This window comes from Dipteris shenzhenensis, chromosome 20 (assembly GCF_047967505.1).
Source record: "Dipteris shenzhenensis isolate YYH24624 ecotype China chromosome 20, Dip_SZ_1.0, whole genome shotgun sequence".
Taxonomy (NCBI): Eukaryota; Viridiplantae; Streptophyta; class Polypodiopsida; order Gleicheniales; family Dipteridaceae; genus Dipteris; species Dipteris shenzhenensis.
The window spans coordinates 21,862,435-21,870,185 of NC_141615.1; positions in this window are offsets into that span (position 1 = coordinate 21,862,435).

Consider the following 7,751-nt stretch of genomic DNA (forward strand, 5'->3'; position numbering starts at 1 on the left):
GGAGAGGAAGGGAGGGTGGGAGAGGTGGTGGGGGAGGGCAAAGAGAGGGGGAGGGGGGCATTTAGGGGCCACCTTCACCTATTGCATATGCAATAGGTGGAGGGGTGGGAATGAAGGGGGACAACAGGAAATGGGGAGGAAGGAGCAGAGGCATATGAGCCCCCCCTTCACCTATTGCATACACAACATATGGGCAGGTGGGAAAGAGAGGGGATGGGGGAGAGGGAATAGAGAGTGAGAGGGAATGAATAGGGGACGGGAGCTAGGGAGGAAGGGGGAGGGAGGGATGGAGGGGGTTGGAAAAGAGGTGTTGGGGAGAGAAGGTGGGGGGCACAGAGAGAGAGAGAAAGAGAGAGAGAAAGAGAGAGAGAGAGAGAGAGAGAGAGAGAGAGAGAGAGAGAGAGAGAGAGAGAGAGAGAGAGAGAAGAAAGAAAGAAAATTTATTAAAGTCTTCGGAAGACTGAACGGTCTATGAATTTATGAAAAACTTGATACAACAGTTAGCTCGTGAAGTGGTGCCACTAATTGAGCGTCCACTCCATACAAAGCAAGAAATGCATATCACTACATGACCAGATTAAAAAAAAAGTAGTCATGTAGAGCCTCAATATCACTATGGTCTCTCAACTCCCCCGTCAAGGGTTAGGGAGTGATGTCATGAAATATGATATAGAATGCTATTGTCCCCTTGTGCATGTGGCTCTATGCTATCTCCGGGCCTTAATCCTACATCTAACAAGGCGACAATCACTCCGCTCGGTTGTGTATCCACCTTGAACATGGATGGGATGTCACCAAGTGTAATTTGAGCATCTCTCCTCTGCCTGAGCTATCGTGTCACTAGCTTGGGATCTCGGTCATGACTAGAGCCAATAGGGGGAGTATCAAAAGCTATGTCATGACCTATGTATAGATTTTGAGAAGTTCCTTGGTTTCGACCATAAGGTACCATTACAATTCTAGATGGTGCAGGATAGGGTCTCGGTAGTCTAAGTCTCATAGACCCCGCCCCCCTATGCAGGATGGGGGCCTGTAAGAAGTCTCCCATCTCATAATACTTCCCACTTCCCATTCTTTCAAGCCTGGTCTTGCTATTGTATCAGAGTGCGCCTCTCATCTACCTACAATGGAGTAAGATCCTCATCCATGGGAATTGAAGGATGATCCTGTAATGCAGATCTGCATCGTAAAGCCACAAGACGTGCTTGTACATCATAAAAATGAATAATGAGAGGCTTATTTCGATTGGGATCTCTCCCTACATGCCAAGCTCTCTAATCCCATGCTCTACAAGCCCTAAGGTGGTGGTCACAAAGCTGGCTGCATCACTCATTGGAGTACTCTCCATGGGATGCCACGAACTCTGATGTTGAGAGCCTTACTGGCCCTCTACTACTCCTCCAGGAGAGTAGGTGAAACTATCGCTTTCGCTAGTTCTTGTTTGGCTACATCTACCCATCTCAAGCTCTCCTTGATGGTAGATTGCATGCTATCAATCTGAGCCTCTACAACTAGTGTACTCCCTGTAACTATATGGGTAGAGGTGAGCTCCTCCCTGAGATGACCAATATCCTGCCTCAACCCCTGGATGATGCTGGCCTGCTCCTAGTGGATATGGTGAGAGAGAGAGAGAGAGAGAGAGAGAGAGAGAGAGAGAGAGAGATTATTAACACTATTTGGAAGACCAAAGGGCCTATGATACTAAAAGGAAACTAATACAATGAGATGAAGGGTGGAGCCACTAAACACGCATCAACACCCATGATGAATACAATGAAAAAACTAAAGTCTTGGGTAGGACGACATCGATACACAGATAGAGAAATCTCTAGACCCTCAAAGTAGGAGCCAGTAGGGGCATCAACTCTAGGAGGGGGCATCGATATACGAGGCTACTATGGTGGCATGTAGTCTATTATATGTCACTAGCGATGACTATCGACGTGTGAGGTCTGTGTTGATGTTCCAATTCTCTCACCCAACTAACTTAGAAATGCTCGGCCAACTCAGTGCTATGCTTGATAAAGATGCTTGCTCTTACAGTTTTAAAGTGGATATGCTCAGGTGCAAAATAGGTGTCAACATATAAAACACTCAGAGGTTGGGGTTAGCTATCAGAGAAGAACCATGCAATGACGGGAGAATACTGAGTCATGAACGCAAACACTTAGATAGGGGAGTATACACAACACAATTGAATAAAATAGACAATGGAGGTTTGAACATATTATAAAATTGGAAAGAGACCAAGGGAGTATCATAGACTTGAGATATGGGGCTTGATTTATGTGGAAAATTGAGGCAAAGGGTTGTCGCACACAATTGAGAGTGCGTAACCACCTAGCCCACATGGGAGACTTTTCCACACACACCATGCATGTGGGAGGATACATTAATGGGGTGAGACCCCCTCTTTTGGCTATAAAAGGAAGGGGCTATTCCTTGATGAGACACGCTCATTCTTGTAAAGCCACCTAGCTAGTATTTTGATATTTCCTCTCATCCCTTCTTTCAAATAAAGTATAGTTCTCTTCCCTTGATGTCTCCATCTCTACATTCCTCCTCCTACCATGTACATGCTTCTCTTCCCCCTCTCCTTTTCCCCTTGTGTCATAGTCTCCCTCTTCCTTCCCTCCATTTCTAATTCCTTTTTCCCTCCTATGACAACCGTTCGCTCTCATGATCTCCTTTTCTCCATGGCCCTTGAGCGTTGCCATGCCTAGCCTCTAGCCTCTGGTCTCGGTTTCTTTTCCGGCTAATAGTGGTCGCATAAAGGCATGCACAATTTAGAAAAATCATTACAAAACGTGCCAAAATTGGTAGAATGCTTAAACTTTTTGCCTCAACATCTGTACAAAGAGAAATGATAGCTACTCAACAAAACTAGGATTCTTATTTAAATACACTATGGACAAGAGGTGTGGACACCACAAGTAGAAAAAACATGGTTGAATTCTTTCTATAATATAGTTGAATTTAACATCTCTAATAGAAAAGAGAAGAAATCTAGACATTCTATTAGAGAAGAAATCTAGGTATACATCTGCAATATATCAGAGAATCTAGCTTCAAGGAAGACATGTAAATCTCATCATACTTCTCAAAGGTGATGGCATGTCAACCCATTCCATTTGCAATTACTGAAAACAAATCAATGTCTACTATTTTTTTACAAAACATGAAGAGAGGAGAGGAGAAGAGTGGAGATGAGGAGAGAGGGCATAGCTAGAGAGCACACCACAAATGACTAACTATACACTAGATTCAGTTGAAAATGTAGAATATATACAAACCCTTTTAGGGCTAGGGTTAGAGTTAGGGTGAGGGTTTTTAATCCTTTCCTTTGTAGTACTCTATTGGGTTAGTGCTATGCACATATCAAACATATGATGCTGAGATGGTTCCTCAACACCTTCCCTCAAGATCAACATCATGAATTAGGCCTTCCCTCAAGATGATGATTATGGGGAATCGAAGAAGGATTCCATCACGCCCCTTTAATGGGAATGTCCTTCCTCTACGTTAAACCAATAGCTTGTCAATGCTTCTCAAAAAGCTCTTTACCAAGTGGTTTGGTAAAGATGTCTAAAACATTTTCTTTGCAATCACAATGCTGCAGTGTGATGTCACCAAGTAACACTCTTTCTCTGATGAAGTGCTCCCTGACATCTATGTGCTTGGTCTTGGAGTGATATACTGGATTCTTGGCCAATGCTTGAGCTGATTGATTATCATAGTATATTATTGTTGGCTTTGATTCATCAAAGTAATCTTCTAACAATAGACTTTTGAGCCATATAGCTTCACATGCATCAGTGGTGAGTGCTTTATATTATGCTTTAGTTGAAGACAAAGAAATAGTTGGTTGTTTACCATGATATAGCACCTTTACCAAGTAAAAATGCATATCCCTATGTGGATCTCTTGGTCTCATGATCTCTGGCATAGTCAGTGTCACAGTATCCATGCAACCTTGGATGACTTCCTCTGTATTCTATTACAAACTATCTTGTACCTCTAATGTATCTCAAGAACCTTTTGGTTGCATTTCAATGAGACAGTTTCGGATTTGCCATAAACTGTGCAAGTGAACTTACTGCATAACAAATATCTGGCCATGTGATAGTTAGATATATAAGAGATCTGATGAGCTACCGATAGTATCTATCATTGATTGTAGGCTTTTTTAAATCTTTTGTAAGTTTCAAACTCTGTTCCATGGGAGTGGCTGCAATCTTGCAATCTACCATATGAAACTTCTTCAGGAGACTGTCGACATATTTTAGTTAACTCATGAAGGTGCTATCTGAGTCTCTCTCAAAACTCAATTCCGAGACAATAGTGCATAAATCCAAGATCCTTCATGTTGAACTCTGCAAATAAGTATTGTTTCAACTTTTTGATGAAGCTATCATTACTTCTGTTCACAATCAGATCATCTACATACAAACGTGCAATAGTAATGTCTTCCCCTTGAACTTTTTAGTAGAGAGTATGATCTGCATTGGACTTCATGTATCCTAGATTAGCAAAATACTCGTCAATTCTACTGTACCAACTTCTAGGTGCTTGCTTTAAGCCATAGAGAATTTTCTTAAGATGGCAAAATTGATTCTCTTTCCCTAGTTCAACATAACCTGCTAGTTGTTGCATGTAGACTTTCTTGTCTAGGTAACCATTGAGAAAATCATTCTTAACATCTAGCTGGCACACATTCCATCTGCTAAGTCTCGCTAGTGATATCAAGGACCGTATGGAATCCATCTTTGCTATTGGAGCATAAGTCTCATCATAGTCTTGATCATATTGTTGTGCAAATCTTTTTACAACTAGTCTGGCCTTGTATCTTTCGATGCTTCCATCTGGATTGTACTTCACTTTGTAAACCTATATGTTTGCTATGGCCTTCTTTCCTAGTAGAAGGTCACATAATTCCTAAGTGTTTCTTTTGTACAAAGCTTCCATTTCTTCATTCATAGCCGTTTGCCATTCTGGCTTGTTAACTGTGTCTTCGAAGTACACTGGCTCTTCTGTAGCCATGATGGTAGTCATAAGAGCATAATTGGTGGTTTCAACCTGAATTGCTTTGCCTTTTTGAGCATCTGTCAATCTTGCTGGTGGTCTGCTTTCCCTAGTAGACCGTTTGAGTTGCTGCTACTCTTCTCTAGGTGCTTTTGGCAATTATTGCTCTTCTTCATCAACCTTTTTTGTAGAAATTTGGGAATAGGGTGATAAAAAGTAAGTGCTAAGAAAAGAACATTCATGAATTATAACACAAAAAGCAACCTAGCAAAATAGATATGTAGTGTTCCATAGAGCATGATTAGGACTTGTGTCCTTAAGAATGTACTCAATGAAATGAAAATGTTTCCACTTACATTACCTAAAGGAACAGATGATTCAATGCCTTTGGACTTGTATAACATCCAATTTTAAAATTTGACTATGGATAATCCAATGTTAATGAGTACATTGTATAGTGCTATTTTCTAAGATCTCTTAAAAGAACAAAAAGGCTTTGGAAAATAGATAGGAGAATAGATTAGGATAGTACAAGATTAGATATCAAACTATTAAATGATGTATACCTTAAATACTCATTTTGTAATCATAACATCTCATGAGATGTTATACAAGATGGATATTCTTTGCAAAAGTTGGTGCATATATACCATTTTTTTCCTATTATAATACACACCACTTAAGTAAAGAAATTTAAAATAAACCATTTAAGCAAACCACACACACACACACACACACACAACCAAACCATTTAAATTTATCTACACAAACTTATTTATGTTTAAAATTTTATTGTTTATTTTTTATTCAACGATATTTATAAATAGTATTTTTCTAACAAATTTCTTTTTTGGTATACAATTTTGTATTTTTGACATCGTAATTGGACTCATTGGGCCTTTTTTTTTAATTCTAGGGTGGCATCAAGTTAACCTATTACAATTTTAGTGCTTTCTAGCATTGACTTGTTAGCACACTTGAAAGCGCTCTTTGATAGAGTAATGGATGGATTAATAGACAACCTAGACAATTTCACACGTGTTAAAAAAAGTGGGACGTTTTTTCCAACCTAAAATAGCAATCATGACAAATTTGAAAATCGTGCCACAAAGCCAAAGATGTAAGGAGTGGTTAGAGACAGACCACCTTTGTCACCTTCACAAACTTGAAAGTTTGGCATGACATGATCAAATTTCCTTGACATTGTAGAATATGGGCTCAATTTGGAGGGGTTGGGTCCACACATCCTAAAAGATGATGACATGATAGAATGGAATTGGTTAAGTGTCTTCAAACACCCATGAGACACTGCTTGACAAAGTGAAATGCAGCTCCATCATAGACGAGGCTTGTCAGAACAAGACGTTGTTCCATTATATGGTCTATCTAAGGACACTCACAAATAGAGAGATGGTTGTGGAATTCTCTTGGTAGTACATGCTACAAAACTTTTCAACTAGAAAAAAGGGTGAGGAGGCAAATACATGTATTGCATGGGCTATATTTCCCAAGCACCATGTCTTGAATCTACAAGAGAAAGATTAATTGGAGTGCCAAAAGAAAAATTGAAAGTCTAGCAATGAACAAATCACATTGCTAGTCCATGGAAACAGGTAAGAAGGTTTGGCAAAATATGAAACATCAAGTGAATCTAGGCCAATCACTATGCCTATGGATTGCCAAGTTGACACAAAAGAGGTGAAGAAGGCCTTATATATGGTCCAATGCAGTGACATCTTGTTTAGTCATGCAAGATTAGACCTGCAAAATGTTAGTGCATGATTGGAGGAGGCCAAGGTGGAAAATATGAACTTGGAAAGGGTCAACGTTTGCTTGGGTGTAGCCAATTGCGGAACTATTTTTAGGGCCATTTTGGAGCCGCGACACGATGCGCTTCTAGGTGAATATTTAAATTTTGCGCAGATCCACACTCTTGCCAAAAATCTTCTTGATGTCATGAAGGTGCATTGGCATAATAATGAGACGCAATCTTATCATGGTCAATAGCACAGAGCTAAACATGTTGTACTATATGCATTTACTCATGAGCACAGAGACTGTTGCTTTGCCTCTAGCCTAACTACATCACATAGCCTTTGCCTTGCCATGTTTGCTTGTGCAACTTCACCACCTGTCACTGTGCAACACAATATTTTGTCGCGCTGACCACCGTGTTGGTTCGAGCACAACCACATTGGCCTGACTACAACACAAAACTTTGCCTTGCCACCTGTCATTGCGCAGCTTCGCCATCTATCATTGCGCAACAGAATCTTTTGTTGCGCTGACCACTATGTTGGTTCAAGCAATGATGTTGGCATGGAGAGACCACTGCGTTGGCATGAAGACCACTGTGGCATGTCAATCTCTAACAGGACCCCTCAAGGTCCATATCCGCAAACCATTTTCACGATAGTAACAATAGTTTTTTCAACAATTTCTTGTGCAATGATCCCTATGGTTGTAGTAAAATGTAAACGAGGGTAGAAATATACCATTTCTTCTTCTTTAAAGCCACTTTAACTACCGAAGTAACAACAACAATAGTTTTGGCGATAATGGTACTACATTGAACTTGAAACAAAAGAAATTACATCCGATAGTTTTTGCGATAATAGTATTACATCAAAATTGAAACAAAATAAATTACATCTGAAGCAAACATTTAACAAAACAGATTACATACAAAGATGCTAGCACTTTGTTTTTGCGACACTTCTTTAAGCACT